The following is a 17,623-nucleotide window of genomic DNA, read 5'->3' as shown; positions in this document are numbered from 1 at the left end:
AAACCTAATTTCTTATTTGTCCTAGGGATGGTTATAGACTTTACCACATGACAAGAAAATGATTGTTTCCTTATCTATGCATGACTATTTCCCCTACTCTTGAAGAAATTCATGTATGGGGAAGTCCATAATGGGAGAGTGAGGTGAGGATGTAGGTCTAACTGAAGTGCTTTTTAATTAAATTACTGTTAATTTTAAGAATTATTTTTATAATTAAGAAAACAGGCATATTATCTGAAGGGTTATGTTGGGCATATTCTGGCATCCTCTTCCCCTGTATAAGTTTATGTGGCTAAATGCTAGGTTAGGGAAATTTGTCAAAGATAAACAAGAATTGAAAGCTTTCTAGACCGATGCTGTCTTACTTTTTCAATAATGATTGTTACTGCACATTACATAATTAACCATATTGTTAAAAAAATGAATTCAGCCTGAAGTTCTTTCAAGATTAGGGAGACAATTTATATACTACATTTCTGGGACACAGGATAGTGTTGGGAACGTGGCAGTATGATAGAACTAACTGCCTTAAGTAAGAAGATGCTGAGTATTTATTACTGGGCCTCCTATTAGGGAACCAAACTACTAAAAAAGAATTATTGAACCACTAATGCAATATAATTAGGTATTTAAGATCAAGTTTCAAGCTAGAGTTTAGTTTATAATGACACGACTGGTGTCAAGCATCGGTAAATTACATGGGCTAATATTCTTAGCAGATATAGTGAGCTAATTTTGCATTAATTGATACTTGGTAAGGAGGGAAGAAATTACCCACGAAAATGATTTTTCTAAGAGAAGCTGCTAAGAGCTTCTTCTGTGCTTAAAAAAAAACAATAGCTGGCTAACTCTGAGAATTAACAAATTCTATTAAACCCTTTAGAAGCTGGGTCTGCTTCCGTGAATTCAATTATAATACAGTAAAATATTCCCTTTAATTCATAAGAAAATATAGGGGGATAGAGTGCTCAAACTGTAAATGTAAGCAGAGGCATACATGATAAAACAAATTAGATACTAAAAAAGCTGTAATCCCTTGAGAAGCTTTAACAAAAAAAGAAATGAGAGTGATGAAAACTCTTTACCCCCAGGGAGAGAAGAAGAAGACCTCTTTTCCCAAAAATAAAAATTATTGAAGAAGAGATAAAGAAGATCTTTACTTTTAAACAGCTCATCCTTAAAATAATATTCCATAAGATAATATAGTCCATTAATTCAACTGCAAAAAACCTGTACAAATGAAAAGAGCTTCACAATTACAAATTTTTCCCCAAACAGCTGCTATTTTTAAAAATGAAAGACCATAAAAGAACTATTTCTTATAAAAAAGTCTCCACAGCATAACAAGAAAATAACTCCTCTCCCTACAAACCCAATAAAAAACTATTATAAAAGTAGCAACTAATTTAAAATCCCAAGTCTTGCCTCTACATTCTCAGTTAAAGAAGAAAAAAAAAATGAGGCAGGAGGAGGAAAAGTGTTCTAAAACTTTATTCTAATTCTTCTTATTCTTTTAGCTCTGTTAAAACATTATTTTTTTATACCTTTTAAATTTTAAACTTGTTTTAACCTCCTCCTCCTAATTCATCTGTCACAACAAAAAAGAAATAAATAATTCTAATAAGTGCACTAGCAATTTTAGACAGCTCTAAACCCACCGTATTATTTAATACACTAACCAAAATATTTAAATTAACAAACCTAAACCACTACACACAGGAAAACATGAATGTGGGTAGATGAAGCTTTATTTTAATTTGTGAGCACATTAAAAAGATAGCAACTACTCCTGTGGCCAAAACTAAAAAATGTTGGTGGATCATATTAGGCTAATGGTTTTCATCTCAGGAGTTCTCCACACTTCAAAAATGCAGGTCTTTATGTTCTTTTTTTCCTATTTCATTAAAAGTGAAATGTAGAAGTGTATGTTGCACATAAAGGATTATCTATAAGTAATCCTTATGCACACTCTGAAGTACAGTCATCCCTGCAACAAAACTCAGCAGCTGCACAATGGATCACATGCAGTGGCAAGGAATGATAAAAATGGCAGATGAAAATATTACATTTTTTGTTGCTGTCTATTCTATCTTCATGAGATGAAAATTCAAAATTTCAAGTAGAAACAAAGAAATTACTTGAAATTCAAAGATTTTCCCCACTCCTTACCCTGTGCTTATATTTAGCACATCTTGACAGGCAAGTAAAATAAAATCTTACCATTTTATCAAGTTTCTCACATCAACATTAAGAACATTTGCAATGGTTTCATAACAATCATGCAAATGGGAACTCATGGTTCAGTAGTTTACTGGGCAAGTTTTGAAGGATGATATAGTTTCTTAGTAACAGTAGAGATCAATTACATTTTTTTTTTTTTCCTTAGTATCTGCACATCGTGGAAGCAGACATGCAAAACCTAAGTTTTTATAATAATAATTAGCACCTGCTCACATCATTGCCATTAAACATGGGAACTGAATAACATTTTTCATGACAAGGCTCCTTGCTTGTAGGAAACTGAGGGAAAGACTAACTGATTTTCTTTTTTCTGTACAGTTAGAGGATAAATGAAGCAAGAAAATCAAGTTAATTTTCCCAGATCTGTGCTAGTCTTGTACTAATCTTCCCGTGTTATGTCTGCAAAGCCACCTGGAGAGGCCAGGAGCCAATTTAGTGTCTTTGGGCAAAGCCAGCTTCTTCCATACTAACTTCGCGACTTGACCAGGTGAAGCTAGTGATAGAAAAATAAAACCAAAACTTGGGCAGCTGTAAAGTCCAGGGCAAGGTGCAGGGCAAGAGGAGAGTAAAATGGAAGATAATGGCAAGTGGAAGAAAAAGATGCAGGGGCAACAGGATGAAATGAATAAGGAAGATGCTGATTAGAAAATTTTGTCTAATTATTTTGTTTCTGCATCTGTTAAAAAAAATTTTTGACCACTTTCTTCAAACATTCATGAAGTCCAGCAGTGCCTTTCCTGTTCAGCAAGAATTGCACCAGTTCTAGATCATGACTGCTCTCCAAGTCATTGGCCTTCACCTGCACTTAGTTACTTGGGTCTCAATTTTGTCCATCAAACCAATTAGGAATGAGGTTCATGAGGAGATGCTAGCAAAAAGCATTACACAATGCATGGTAAGCAGACTGTGGTGTTCATATGAAGTAAATTGATGATACAATAGATCACATTGTTCACCTACCCTTGAAAGGTAAGAAATGTCTGTGGTTTTATAACAGTGATGTCAATTAAATATCAACTGACAGTTAAAAGAACATTTACTGAGACTTAATAGGAAAGATGATGATTTGATGATGATGATGATGGTTTTAACTTAATCGTTAAAATATAGTTAGACTTTCCACACATGAAAATTGTTACAAATATTTAGACTTTTAATTGGATTTTTAGAAGCTATATTGAGTTAATAATTGTGAAAACTAATAGAATATCTAAGTAAATGTCATTATTTTTATTAATTGATATTTAATTTTCTGTAGGCTGTCTTAGCAAATGTTAATTAAGTGGCATAAAATTCCTTACAAATTTAAACATATTAATAACTTTAAATTGTGCCTTTATTGCTCACATAATTGGAAGTTAACTACAGCTACATACTTTATCCTTTACACAGAGCTCAGGAGGATGAAGTTTCTTATGGGTCAATAAACTTACCTGCTTATTAGCTACACAGAGGAAAAGTGAAGGCTAATCCTATGTAATTGTGTGGTGTAGAACATATTAAAGTCTGAGGAACTCATACTACTAGGCAAAGGAATTTGGACCAGGTGCAGTGTATATTTTTCATTATTTCCAAAATATATATAGTACAAGTTCATTAACCAGGGCTGTAATGTCTGGGATTCAGAAAAATATTAAGTTAGAATACTTACATTCTTGATAACCAAAACCTTGCAGTTGTTTTTGATAAGTAAACACTGCCATTAACTGCTTGTAGCATTTTTAAATTAAATCATTCAGTAAAAGACAAAAAAATTCAGGTCAGCATGACCAAATGCTTTGCTTTTTGTCAAAACACAGCACATATTTATTACTTGCAGAAATGAGTGTTTCTGAGAAACTCTTTACTTCAGTCCAGAAGGTACTTCCAATCTCCTGACAAAGCAAGTTCTTCATAGGCAAGGCTCAATACTAGCCAAAAATGCAAGCGAGTCCAGGACTCTTTTTCCTTCTTATGGCCAGATGCTTTTAGGAATTTTATGGAGATACTTATGATTCCACATCTAAGAGGCAATCAGGATCATGAACTTTTGGTGCTGTGTATTGGTGCTGTGTATGTGGTGTCAGATATTTTGGGACTTAACAAGTTATGGCTTATTCATTTTAAGTTACCTTACTTGCAAAGGACAGAGCTTTACAAATATTGATTTATATTTGAGTCTATTATCTGTCTTTATACCCTCTTCTTTAATTTAAGGATGGGATGCAGACAAGGAGCCATCAAAGATATAGACCCAAATTTTTTTCAGTAAATGTGTTTTTCAGTTTCCACTGTGTGAAAGCCATTGCTGTGATTTACATGGATAATTTCAGCATGTGTGGTTTGATCCTTATTTTCCAGAAATTCTGTGCCAGAATAAACTGTGGTTATTCTATGAACAATGGACAGTCTACTGAGAAAATAGGTGGTGATATCTTAGCTAATCTATGTGGAGTTCAGTGTGCTGTCCATGTATAATCTTTTCTTATAAATAACTTAAAATATTGAAAGAAACTTTGTCATATGTGTGAAAACATTACTATCTTGATCGGGAATTCAGCAGAAGGAGCATAATTTGTGTGAAAAGAGCAGATTTCCAGAAAAATCACCTAGATGCAGTTATTCTAATCCATACAACATCCCTTTTCAATGTGGCTGTCCTTGTATTTTTCTCCACAACAAATCACCTATTTTCATTTCTAGCTAAAATAATTTTCTTCCACTCAGAGAGAATTAATAATGAATGCATCCTTATATTATATATATATAGAGAGAGAGAGAGAGTGAGAGAGAGAGAGATTTTTTTTTTAATCTGTGCCATAGTAATTACATTGTTATTGATTACATGTAGAAAAATTTAGTGAATCAGGCTTCTGCTGCCTTTTTTTTGAAATGGCATTTTGGAATCCAAGTCTGAGTTCTTGAATGAAAGACATACTGTCCAAAGTTGAGGAGAAGTCATCTCTAGGGATATGGATGCAGCTAAAAGTTTGTTTTGCTGTCTTCTAACAGTATCCCAATTTTCATTAATGGAAGGTGATTTGTGTGAAAACATTATCTTATTATGTAATTTCCTTTCAACTTCCAGCCTAATATCAGTGTACTTCGTGTTATACTTGGTCATGTCAGTTTTTGTAATCTGAATCATTTTGGCTAGTCAGCTTTCTTATATTCCAGATTAATGATGACAAACACAGTTTCTTGACCAATGCAATTTATTCCCATGTTTAATGGATTATATTTTTCTTACTGTCAACCCATATTTCAGAACTAACACATGGCAAGCTCTGTTTGTATGAATATGAAAAGATAGGGTTCTAGATGTTTATACATGATTTACTAATTGTGCTATATAGATGAAAATATGCACATAATTTATATTGAGGTAGTTTGTGATGTCATGATATGCACTGCACATGTTGATATCAAACGGTTTTGTACCTAATTTTTTTAATTAAGAATGAGGGAGATAATCAGAAATGCCTTGGTCATGATGGACTGTAGAGGATTCAAAGCATGTTCAAGTGATAACCATCTGATCCTAAGGAATGTTTTACTCCTGTTAGAAATACTTTTAAGAACTTTCATGACCACTGAGATCTTAACATCAATGTAAAAACAGTGGTGGACAGTGAAAAGAAATTTTTACACACAAATACTAATATAAAGAAATACACTTTTATTTGGTATAAATCTTGTAGGGAAAATGTGATTATTGCAGGGACTGCAACTTTGAACAGGCTAAGATTTGTTTTTGTGTTCTGTCACACGAAGACACAAATTATAGCAGTTTAACTCAGTAGTTATAAGAGCTGTCTTGCATATGTATATTTTTTATAATTTTCTTGGGTAACTCATATGAAAAACTGAAACTAAAACATGTTTTAGCAGTACATTCTTAAGGACATATTTTGAATACTACTCATCTTATGGGATAATCACTACATTGCTTCAGGACAAAATTTCAAATTACTATTTATTTTAAAAAGGTGTCGAAATTTTCATGTTTTATTAAAATTAATATATCCCCCAAGAAACTAGATTATAGTAGTTTTAATTTCAGATTAAATAGTTACAGATATGCACAATCCAATATTTAGGCTTTTTTTAGCTCTGACCTCCAGATAATTTCTAGCAAGAAATTATAATTATACACTGTTTAGGTAAATTTTGCAGAAATTAATTTTGAGGACAATGAAACCATAGGCAAAATGTATGGAATATTTAATCTTATATTATTTATCTTTACACTGTATATATATGTTTATCTGCTGGGTTAGTCTGGTTGCATATAAATCAGTTCTGAGTAATAAAACTATCCTTAAATTTCAAAAAGCATACAAACATCTATTTTGTTTTCACTCTGCCTGATGTCCATGGGTTCTTAAGGACATGTCTCCTTGAATTTGGGTACTTAGATTTTATTTTTTTCTAGTCATAGTGGAAATACTAGTGAAAGAACTGGTGTGTTATTTTGTAAGAAGATTTTTAAAGACCATCTCCGTGTGACATTTTTTCTTCCTAAATCCTCCATGACATGCTGGCAAGAGACTGAAATTGTATACACAATGTACACTGTATACACAGTGAACATATACTACTCTTCAATACTCATCTTGCAGAGTCCAAAATTGGGATGACTTTCAACATAATTAAACTGTCCTCTGTGCCAATTTGCATTGCCAATGGTTTGGCTCTACTTTTAAACCTTCTTCATGATCCAAACTAGTATACTACTTGTATAAAAGTCCAGAGCTGTTTGGTAATGACTCATTGTCTCAGTTTGAAAGACAGGCATCTGCTAAGAAGGCAGGATCCTCCCTTGGAATAGAAAATGCAAAGCCCTTCTCTCCGAGTGATTATAATTTTGCAATTAAGGGGCTCTCAGGCAAAGCTATGGGGATAGGAATGTCAGTTTTTTACTGGTGTATATAATAAAGCACACATCAGCAGCTCTGGCACTCACACCAACCAGAGCAGGCCCAGCGACCCCTCCGGGCTGCGGGCACGCTCTTCTCACTGCAGCTCCGGGCACGGCCGCCAGGGGGGGCTGCGGAAGGGGCGGGGCGGGGAATCCTCCGGGCCGGCAGGGGGCGCTGTGGCGCGGGCAGGGGCAGCACACGGTAATGGCAGCTCGGCCCAGATGGGAGGGGATGGCAGGGGCACCGAGCTCCAGCAGGACTCTCGGGACCAGCAGGCTGGGGGTGCAGGGCTGCAGTGCAGTGAAACCCAGAGCAGTGCCGGAGAAACAGTGGGGATAGAACAGCGGTGGCCCAGCTCTCAGCAGGGCAGGGAGAGGTGAGCTCCGGATCTCGGGCCCAGAGCAGATGGGGATAGGGCCCTCTTTTAGTGACGTGATAGTAAGTTCCCAGTTCAGTGGCTGCTCTCACAAGCAAAGGCTCACCCCACAGCAGAAGAAGCAGTTCTGGGCTGGGCTCTGACCAGCTGTGTATTGGTTAGATGTTTTGGGACTTATCAAGTTATGGCTTGGTATATATTGGCAGTTGTGAATTCCCTTTCCCAGGCAGCAGCTCTGACTGTCATGCTCCGAAGCTGAGAGAGAGAGACACACAGAGACAGACAGCAGCTGCCACAGCCCCTTTACATGCCTCTTGTTGGATCTCTTCCCCTTGGAGAGAAACTCCCAGAGAAGACAAATGTAATCAGGGGCCCTCGTCCCCTGAGCTTGGTGACTTCTTTTATTTCTCTTAAGTACCCAATTGTTAATGTTTCCTAGCAACTTATGGGCAAAAAAATTCTCTGCGTAAAAGTAAAAAGGAACACAAGGAAGGAAACCTAACCCCCAATACTTCTTTGAGCTGAAGGAATCAATGTGTTACAAAATATGAGATACAGATGGATCTTGCAGAATTTTTGGAAGCAAAGTACCTCACCTTCTCTTTTTTCCAGCCTTAATGAGAAGGTGCTAAAGATTGTCTCATTTCAGAAAACAACAGCCTGTTTATTTATTATTATTATTATTATTATTATTATTATTATTATTATTATTATTATTCAGAGATTTATTGAAGAATTGGCAATAACTTCTCTACCCTTGAAACCAAAATTATTTCACACTCACTGCCCCCCTTCATGGTTCTGATCTGAACTTGTTCACTAAACCACCATAATACCACCTGAAATGCAACAATTTACTGGTCAGTCTGTATTGTGTTACCTCCATGCTTTAAACAAGAATCCGCAAGGTATTCTTTCTTTAATTTTCCTCACTATCATGAATATGCTATAATTTTCTTTGCCTCTCTCCCCTACACCTTTTTTGTGGGGAGTCCTCTTTACTATTCATTTAATCTTTCTCAACAAACAGTTAAGATAATGTTGTGTGTGTTGTATGCTATGACCGTTGTCAGAAACTGGGATCTGCTTTTGTTCATAGTGTGTGCTGTAAAAATGGTATAGGAATTATTGGAAAATAAACCCCTTACATTCCTGTTGGAACTAGCAGAACTGTCTTTCTGTCTGGGCCTTTCTGCCCTGAAGCCCCCTTCTATACTAGAAATTTTGGCCTGTCCCAAGGAGATGCCACCGTCACATGGCACAGGTGGGGTTTGGTGACTTTGGTGACACATGCATTGCAGGACAGTTCCTTCATTTGCATCCCTAGGAGTGTATAAGTGAATATGTTAATGGGGCCTAATGAGTGTCTCACTTAATTGTGGTCAGAGTTTGTGGTTGACAAAAGTGGCAGAATCAACACTTTGATCCTCTTACAGAGTACTTAGGCAGCAGTCTAAGTACTTGCAGGCACCCTTATCTCCTCAAGGAACCAGCCTTGCAACAAGGGTTGTTTTTCACGGTGAGGGGAGTATGGTTGTTGGCTGCTACAGAGGCATGGTGCTTTGTGTGCTGCATTAAAGCAAGGCCAGTGCATGAAGCCTCTGCTTCACTCCAGACACTTAGGCAGCTATTAGGCCTTGCTTGAAGATGGTGCAAGATAAGAAGGAGGCCCAGCTCATGTTTTTCTCAACCAGTCTCATCAGTTCTTCAGCCTCTTAAAGCTGTACAATTCTGATCATTTATGACCACTGTACAGCAAAAGGAAACAGTTATTCCTGTACTTCTGCACCTGACTAATGTTTTGTTTTATTAGAAAGCAATTGTTGCAATTGCCACTTGGATGTGTCTTTCCCACTATTTTGTTGTCTACTGGGAAACCAGCTGCATCTCATTTGACTACCATTTAAAAAGCCTAATTCATTTTTGTGTTCTTGCTGGGGGTAAGGTAGACTTCCGTTTTCCAGTTGTATGTATGCACAATACTCTGTGGCTTGGATATTTTCCCTATGTCATCAGCAATAGCTTAAACTAGTTGTTTAAATTGTTAACATCTGTTAAGCTAAATTGCTCTTTGAACTGTTGTTTTCAGGGGATTATTCCTTTAACTTTTCTCGTCACTGTTGGATGTACTGGCATATAACTGGTCTTGCAAAGGAGAGTTGACTTAAGAAACTACGTATCTTGTTTTTCTGTATTTTTTTTTGTCCTTTCACAAATAACTTTGGCCCCTGACTGACATATGTTTAGATATATCTAATCTTTTCATCAAAGAAAAATTACTTGACACCAGTTTATAATTGTGCTTACCCTTCCTCTCTTTTAGCAAAATGGTACAATCTGGCACTATATTACATTCCTTGAAAGCCTTAAAAAGGGTGGGAATTTTCAGGGAGCAGACACAAATGATTAGTAGCTGAAAGGGAATCTTGAATAGTACTGTTGTCTCTTTGTCCAAAATGAAACTTTATTATGTCAGTCACACAAAATCACTGGCATAAAAAAGCTCTCTTTTTGTCTCTCATTCCTTAAAGATGAAAGAAGTTTATGAAGTTTTCTATTATTGGGTCTGCTGCACAAAGAGATAGAGCAAAACAACAGGACTCAAGTAAAAATACTTTATTAAATAATAAAAGGATGAGATCAATATATTATTATCTGTTCTAGAAATTTCTCCATAAAGGCTTTCTGGGACCCAGTGCTCTAATACTCTATGTGGCCACTAATGGCTTTCTAATTTCATAACCTGCAATGCTAGAGTTTTAAATCTATTTATTTTCATTTCATGACATGCATCAGGGGCAAAAGGATGAATTTAGTGACTTCATGTTACATGTTTCTATTAGATTAGAGGGTGCCCAAATGTCTTCATCTGGAACTCACATTGCAAGTTCTCAAGGAGGGAAGAAAAAGAAAGAAAAGGCTATTTTATTATGAATTTCAGTTTTTAAAGTAAGAAAACCTAGATTCTTCCTTTACTTTTGAATTGCAACATATCTGGCATTGTTTTCATTCTGAGTTCTTTGAGGAAGCTGCAGCTTGCCTTTTTCCCTTTTCCTTTTAATTTTTTCTTTTCCTTTTCCTTTTCTTTATTTTTTTCATTCTCACAAGGTACAGTTCCAGTTAAACAATCTGAATGTATGTGAATATTTAGGGAAGGGAGAAAATCTGTTAATAACTTCCATTTAATCTACCTGATTTTTTTTCCCAACTCAGTGCAGAGTAAATTACAGTTCTTTCTGAGAGGAGAAATTTTAAAGAGAAATGGGAAGGAAATACTTTGAAATGCACTGTGTCTTACCTGTCCCAAAAGAAGACAACTATTTTACCAGCCTTAGATGTACGAGTGGACCTTTCAATAAAAATCGGGTGGGGGTTTTAGGTGTAGAGATTTTCAATTTAGCTGTTACATAAGTACAGTCCACAAAAAGAGGAAAAGGTTTAGATTAGTGATTGATGCAAAATTGTCTATAAAATTGGATATTTTTCATCCTATAGAGGCTTGAAGGTTTGACAGTGACCCTTCCTTACTTTTCGTTGAAGAAATGCAACAGAACATTTTACCCTGTGGAGAAACTGGAACAGGAGGGAACTCAGTGTGATATTTCCTTCTAAGAGAACAATCTTGAGCTTTCCAGTCAAGATGTGACTCTCCAATCCATGCTGACTCTCTCCATCTAAGATCCTTATGCTGAATGCTCAGCCTGAATACAAAAAAAGACACCTTCCTCCAGTGCTTCTGATTTAGGAAGAGCAGAATTGGATATCTATTCCTCCCACTTTGGACCTTGTAGTTCAAAATATTTGATAGACACCATAATATGAATACAAAATTTGTCAGTTTTGCTGATGAAAAGTTAAAATTATACTAAAGACCCCCTTCTGATCTTAGCAAAGATATGAAATGAACCTTGAAAAGTAGTGATACTGAGTTTTCATGTATCTGATCTGCTGCCACAAGGGAGCAGGTGTTCACAATAAATTTAGATTATACTCAGAAAAATTTCAACTAATCTGGGTGTTCTAGCTGGAGGTTCAAAGCTGTTATTGCACTCTCCAGGAGAAAACAAGTTGAAGTAACACATTTCTGTTATGATTGCAAGGGCCAGTTCAGGTTCTACCATTCTACTAAATCAATTTCTCTCAGAACAAGAGGACACAAATCTATCAGATCCGAACCTTGGCTGGGACTCTGCCTTTTTTTGACCTTTGCTGAAATTAGATTGATGCTGTTCTGAGGCACACCATGAACCTTTAGAAGTTAAAAAGTTCAAAGGCTTCTTTGAACCTATTTATGTTTCAGTTTAATGATTCATATGTCATTTCTTTGTTCCAACTTCTGTATCCTGATGCCAAGCATCAGGAAATAAATCATGCTTGTACACTGTAGTAGTATTTTGCATAGTGCTTAAAACCATTAAAATACCTGATAGATATCTCCTGTACTAAAGTCATTCAGGAGAATGAATCTCAGATGCAAATTGTAAAGTATGGGTTTAGTCCTTGGGGGGGGGAAAAAAATACTCTTGTATCCCGAGTATTATATGACATAGCAGTAGTATCCATAATCATCTCTAGCTTTACAGGATTACATGTGTATCTTAAATTATTGTCTTTTCAGAAATAAAACTTAATGAAATGTTAGCCATGAGTGTATACTATGACTGCAGTAAAGAAAAAACAGAGATTAGCCTAAAAATAGTATCAGTTTATTCATACTTTCAATATACTGAACAATTGCTGCTGAAAACTAGAGAAAATGTTGAAGTAAATGTTACTAGTAGTCTTTTCTGCACCTTCATTAAAATTGCATCAAACATTCCTAATTTTATTATTTCCTGTTCTCTGATGCTGACTCAATGGCTTTGGTTCATTTATTTATTTGTGGTGAGAAAAAAAAAAAATCCATGTTTAATTAAAGAAATATAAAAGGGAAAATAATGCCCTCAGGTAGCCTAAGTGGAATTTATCACTGCTTGTGCTCTAATTTGAGTTTTTTTTGCATTTATGTAACATCAGTTTTTAAATAGTGTAAATTGGTACAGTTGTATTGAAATTAGTGTATCTACACTGGGTAAAATAGCTTTCAACATAACTTATTTGGTTTGTTTGGTCTAGGCATGGAGTGCAGCACAGGACAGTGATTTCTGGATCCCTCCGATGTCTCTCAGAGGAGGATTTTCTTTGTAAGAGCGTTCTACCTACACACTTCTCTTAGGCTGCTCAGTTGAATCTGAGTTAGGCACCTAAAGGCTCTCTCAGAGGTCTTTTGGGAACATCTGTTGTTAACTGCAACACCCCTTCTTTTAGGAGTTTTCAGAAAGGTTTAGGAAAGTGTGTCTTCTACATCTTTTTTGTACTTTTTAATAATACTCTTTTCTCCCCCTCCATTGTGTTTTGTTGATAATTGTAAAGTTTACTTGTACTTTCAGATCTCTTTTCTAACTCTAGATGGAAAATATGTCCCATGCAAAGGAATAAGCTTGAGATGAAGTCTGCTGCTCACTGTATTTGTCTGCCATGACTTACATATCTGGACATGGCCTTTATGATATGTGACAAAAACCCTTAATGGGGACCATTAGTAAAATGAAATAGAGCAATGCTTCTTCCATGCTTTGGCACTAATCAGGACTAATCTGCTGGGGTATATGAAAGCTGGTAGACCACAGGTACTGATTCTAACAAGATTTTTTTTCCTTTAATGGCAGAGTGAGTGTAATGCTGTTCCTATTTAAAGACACTGCTGTAGAAGGAGACAGAATTTTCTGGACTGTTACTTTAAAAAGCCTTTCACAATTCAGATGTTTACCCAGTTATATCAAAATTATCTCTAACATCAGATCCTGCTTTCTTTCCAGTCTAACAGTTTCCTGGAAAGAAAACACTTAACTCATTTCTAGTGGATCTTTTATGCTTTATACAGATAAGACCTGAAATTAAAAACTCATCTGTGTCATTTGTTTCTTCCTCTGTCATTAAAACTTTTGCCAAGCAGTCACTACAGTGTCAAAAACTTTTTGATACTATTTCAAATTAATATCCTAGACACAGCAAGAATAACCAGGTAAGGAAAGCACCCACACACTGTTTTAACTCTTGCTCTGAATGTCAAGAATGCTGCAGTGACCAACTTTTATTTTTGTTTCACATAGAAGAGTAAAGGGAACACATAAATGAATGTGACCAATAATACTTGTGTATGAATTATGTTTTATTCTTTTCTTCTCTGCTGCATGCTTTAAGCACATAAGTTCAAAACCTTCAAGGTTATACAGGAAGACCTCTTCCTTAAGGCAGGGTAAATGCTTCTTAAAAAAAGGTGAAGCAGCATTTCTTTTCTCACCTTTTAGATTGCTGTACAAGAACAGCTGTGTGGCACTTGTACTAGAGAGAATTACTGCACAAGTTAGTTTAAAGAAGTATGCTAGAGACAATTTGATGTTTGCTTGTCACAGTTGTCTTTTGCTGCCTCCCTCTCACAAGAAGTGCTACATTTTTAGTTATATATGTGGTTATCAGGTTTCTCCACAAAGAATGACTTTGACTGAAGAAATCTGAGAACTTTTAAATAATCTGGTGGTCTTTTCTCTCTCCTTTTTTTAAGGTAGCTTGGGTTTAGATCCATTTGACACGTCTGCATATAAGCACTGCTGCTGCTCATCATCCATTGTTACTTTACAGCTCAATTAGGCAGTTCTTAGTCTTGTGAGTTTTTCAGTAAATTGTCCATTGAAAACTAAGGGCAACAGTGTTAAATCACTCTTGAAATGATTTACCATTCCTTAATGCTCTTTTTCATATATTGAAGAATATGGATTAGATATGTTTGCTGCCTCCAAATGAAATGGCCTCTAGTGATTAATACATGAAGGCAACTATTCAAGAGAGATTGATGCATGTTCAGCAACAGTGCAGGCAAAACAAGTTATGAGTGATGATGATTCCACCTTTTTTCCCAAAGAAATAGATATAGTTTTAAATGGTTCAACAGGCTGCATTTGGAGTAACACATTAAAGCTCTTTACAGCTCGACCATCTAATAGGATACTGCATTTCCTTGCTTTACCAATGTGATTGGTATCATTCTAAAAGGGGCCAAAGTATGTGTGGAAGAGTGACTCATTGTAGCAATAAATGAAGAACAAACAAGGTAAGGTGAGATGAATTCAAAGACTTTGTTTTGGATGTTAAACTCACCTACCATAGCTGAGAAGTTTCCTCTTGATTACATCCCAGTGAATAAAAGAGTAGCTCTGCCCTAAACATTCCTCTTTTTATTAGCAAATGCTAAAGGTTGAAAAAACATTGTTATTAATGAATCAATCACTTCTTTTCAAATACTGCTATAAAGAAAAGTCCTTTTGGGGCTTCTTTTTAAATTATTTTATTATTTTGTCTTTTTTTTTTTTTTAGAGGCACCTATTCCCTTATCCAGAATTTGCTACCATCACTATAAAACTAATGTGTTTTTAAATTGGGGTACTGCTAAAAAATTCAAATCTAAATACTCTTTTTCTTCAAACTCATAGGAAAATCGGTATTATAGTCTTTTCATGCTATTAAGCCTTTGTATTGCTTATTATAAATTTAACTGTCATAAATATTATACAGCTGTTACTTTACAAAAATACATTGTGAACTTCTTCAGTGAATTCACATCTAACATGTGGGATTTTTTGCAAAATATTTTTTATTCTGCAAAACAGAGCCTTCAGTGAAAACAGAATTCACTATCCACAACACAACTTCATTGTACCAACCTAAGAGAGCCAACTGGAGACATCTAGATTGGAGACAATCTGAGATGCCGTTGTGATTGGTGGAGTTCACAGGGATATGGATCAGGTAAGGAGTAAGGCTAGGCCCTTAACTTCCAGACTTCCTGCTCTTCAGGGAGAGAGTCAGTGGAATTCCTTAGAAGACTGCCCACAGGGACAAAGGAGTAGAACAGAACTGGCAGATCTTAAGGAAGTCTTCCACAGAGTGCAACAGCAATTCCCAGGAGCAATAAGTCAGTCAAGGAATGCAAGATTCTATTGCATATTTCCATTTTAGAAAATTTTGCTGGATTTTTTTTGTTATAGTCATCTAATAAAAGATGCAAAATACCAAGCCATGTAATATTGCTATAATCTGATTAAACACTAGAGTATTTCTTTAAGAATATTTTCATTAAGCAAGTGTAAGTATGCTTTGAAAAGGTGATTGCCTTTGTCTGTATTTTAAAATAAGTTATTTCAGAACAATAAGTTTTTAAAAGCCAAGATGAAACCATTGCTATTGCAATGATATATCTGTGTACTTGACACTACATGACCATTTGCACATTATTTGTAACCTTTTTTCATTATATTTTACATTTATCATCTAACTCATTTTGGCAAATTTTTGTACAATACTTCTATGACCAGCTGAGAGTGATAGACAGTCCATTTCATGCGGGAAGAGGGGAGAAAAAATATGGCTGGTTTAACTTTAATTGGGTTAAACATGAATCACTGACCAGTTCAAATCTGATGTGCCCTATAGATAACCAGGACCAGTTTTATCTGTATCAATTTTCCAGTTCAGTACACTATTTAACCAGGGCAGGGCAAGGGAACTAGAAAGCGTTTTCATGCATTGCTTCACCTAGACTGTTCTATTGTCAAGCACTGTTGAAAATTACAGGAAATTGTCATAAAATTAAAAGAAATTTGAGTTATACTGGATGCTTGCTTTTTGCTTGGGGATTCATCCGATGCTCAGTATCAGTGCAGAAAAAGCAAATGCTTCAAAGCAGACGAAATATTCGACATTATATTGTGCCACATCATGAGGAGCTGTAAAAATTCCTTTATGTAGTTTCATGCGAGGTACAGTAAAAGAAGGATTTCATCCATTTTGAAAGAATGAAGTATCTTTGTGAAAAACTACTTTTAACAAAAAAAAAAAAATAACTCACTTCAGGTTCTCCGTCTCTTATCATGATTAGAATTTCTGCCACTTGCAACAATTCACTGGTCATCAGTAGCTGCTTCCATTCAAGACTTAAATATCCTAGGTAAGTTTAATATCTTCAAATGTACCTGGTTCAGTAAGAGAAAACATTCAGTGTCCTTTCCACAACTGGTGTGCAAACCTTGGCAGCCAAGTTCATGTGAGAAACGTTGCTGGAATTGTTCTTATCAAAATAAGTGCTAGAGAATGACTAGGTTCTAGCAAGGATATCCCTTAAGTCATCAGTTTTTAAAAAAGGTCCATAAACTGCTACATTTATTGCAATAGACTATTGTCAAATTTCTTGCTTATCTGTTTTATGCACTTTTTAGGTTCCTAGACTGGTAAAAGACAAGGTCACTGTCTTTTTAATCCTGAGGCTCACCTGGTATGTTCACTGAAATGTTTAATAGTGAGTTGCTAAGTATTAATTCCTGTTAAGAAAATTTCCTGTTCTCAAATGGCTTAATTAATAATAAATTAATTATATAATAATTAATTAATTAAATTCATAATTTGATTAATAATAAAACTATTCACACTTTAGCCTATTAAATACACACATTCCCCATCTTGAAAGTAACCTTAACATCTCTGAAATGCAGCTTTATGCATGGGGCAGGGGGCTGTGATAGAGGGTTTATTGCAGTGTTCTCCTTTGAAGCTTGGTTATTCTAGACTAGTGCTGTGAAAGCTTATAACACAAAAGAAAAAAAAGCTGTGCTCTGGTTAATGTCCTGTTCCAGCACCAGCAGGGCCCTGTCAGGTTTTATTTTTCATCTGCAAGACTAACACAATATCACTTAAAGATACTGTTTCAGTTTCTATCCTGAAAGGGAAATATGATGCAATTCAAACGCTGCTTGAATAAAAGTGGAAGTTCAAATGTGTAAAAGTTCAGAATTCTGGAGTGATTTTGGATTCTTGAAGGCACATCCATTAAAAAAAAAAAAAAGAAAAAAAAGTAAAACAGTATTATCTAGTATTATTTAGAAAGAAGTAATAATGCTCTTGGTTATAGTTTTTGTTTGCTTTTTAAAATACCATTATCCATAAGAAAATGAATGCAAACAGGAAGGAGAAACCTTCAGTGAATTTGGCCAGATACATGCATGAGTTTGATGCT

General features: G+C 35.5%; 1 long non-coding RNA gene across 4 annotated transcripts; it reads left to right on the top strand.

The window, feature by feature from the left end:
- Positions 1–7,359: 7,359 nt before the first annotated feature.
- On the top strand, positions 7,360–16,885 carry LOC111941326 (uncharacterized). 4 transcript variants are annotated; one of them, XR_015280445.1, is made up of 5 exons: positions 7,360–7,518; positions 7,745–10,467; positions 12,634–15,363; positions 16,493–16,561; positions 16,830–16,885. It is a non-coding gene; the product is annotated as an uncharacterized LOC111941326 (long non-coding RNA). The 4 variants fall into 4 exon arrangements; XR_015280446.1 differs by having other exon boundaries at positions 7,745–12,701; positions 15,225–15,363; XR_015280443.1 differs by having other exon boundaries at positions 7,745–15,363.
- The last annotated feature ends 738 nt before the right edge of the window (positions 16,886–17,623 follow it).

The sequence above is a fragment of the Cyanistes caeruleus genome, chromosome Z (genome assembly GCF_971803275.1).
Source record: "Cyanistes caeruleus chromosome Z, bCyaCae1.hap1.1, whole genome shotgun sequence".
Lineage (NCBI taxonomy): Eukaryota > Metazoa > Chordata > Aves > Passeriformes > Paridae > Cyanistes > Cyanistes caeruleus.
This window is presented reverse-complemented; position numbering and strand designations above follow the sequence as displayed.